Source organism: Lathyrus oleraceus, chromosome 5 (assembly GCF_024323335.1).
Source record: "Lathyrus oleraceus cultivar Zhongwan6 chromosome 5, CAAS_Psat_ZW6_1.0, whole genome shotgun sequence".
Taxonomy (NCBI): domain Eukaryota; kingdom Viridiplantae; phylum Streptophyta; class Magnoliopsida; order Fabales; family Fabaceae; genus Lathyrus; species Lathyrus oleraceus.
In genome coordinates this window covers 78,326,700-78,327,425 of record NC_066583.1, presented here as the reverse complement: position 1 = coordinate 78,327,425, position 726 = coordinate 78,326,700, and the positions used below count along the sequence as shown (strand labels likewise).

At 41.7% G+C, this 726-nt stretch overlaps 1 non-coding gene across 1 annotated transcript; it reads right to left on the bottom strand.

Annotated features, from left to right (window-relative positions):
- Positions 1-372: 372 nt before the first annotated feature.
- LOC127089529 (small nucleolar RNA R71) lies at positions 373-479 on the bottom strand. The gene has a single exon (XR_007791111.1). It is a non-coding gene; the product is annotated as a small nucleolar RNA R71 (small nucleolar RNA).
- Between the last annotated feature and the right edge of the window lie 247 nt (positions 480-726).

The following is a 726-nucleotide window of genomic DNA, read 5'->3' as shown; positions in this document are numbered from 1 at the left end:
CAAAACTAAAGACCTCTTAAGGACTTCGCTCAACCATCTAATGAAGAATCTAGTTCTAGTATAGTAAACCCAACTATCCCAGCCAATAATTTTGAACTTAAACCATCCCTGTTGCAACTAGTGCAACAGAGACAATTCGCGGGTCTCGCTACCGAGAACCCTAACTAACATTTAAAAATATTTCTTCAATTAGCAGATACTTTAAAAACCAATGGAGCTTCTCCTGAGGCGATACGTTTAAGATTATTCCCTTTTTCCCTCAGAGATAAAGCCCTATCATGGTTAGATTCCCTTCCACCCAATTCCATTACGACTTGGGATAACCTTAGAAGAGTTTTTCTTGCTAGATATTTTCCCCCGAGTAAGACCGCCGTTCTTCGAAACCATATAACTAGATTTACCCAAAACCAAGGAGAATCGTTGTTCGAAGCTTGGGGGAGATATAAAGAGTTGTTACGAGCATGCCTACATCATGGTTTAGAAAATTGGTTAATCATTCAAACCTTCTATAATGGACATCATTACAACACAAAGATGACAATCGACGCTGCCGCAGGCGGTGCTCTAATTAACAAACCTTACCCTGAAGCTAGTGCCCTCATCGAAGACATGGCTCAAATCCATCAATCATGGGGAGTCGAACGAGCGACAGTTGAGAAGAAGGAAGCCCAAGCAGGAGGGCATGAACTGAGCTCTATAGACATGATGCAAGCTAAAATGGACGCA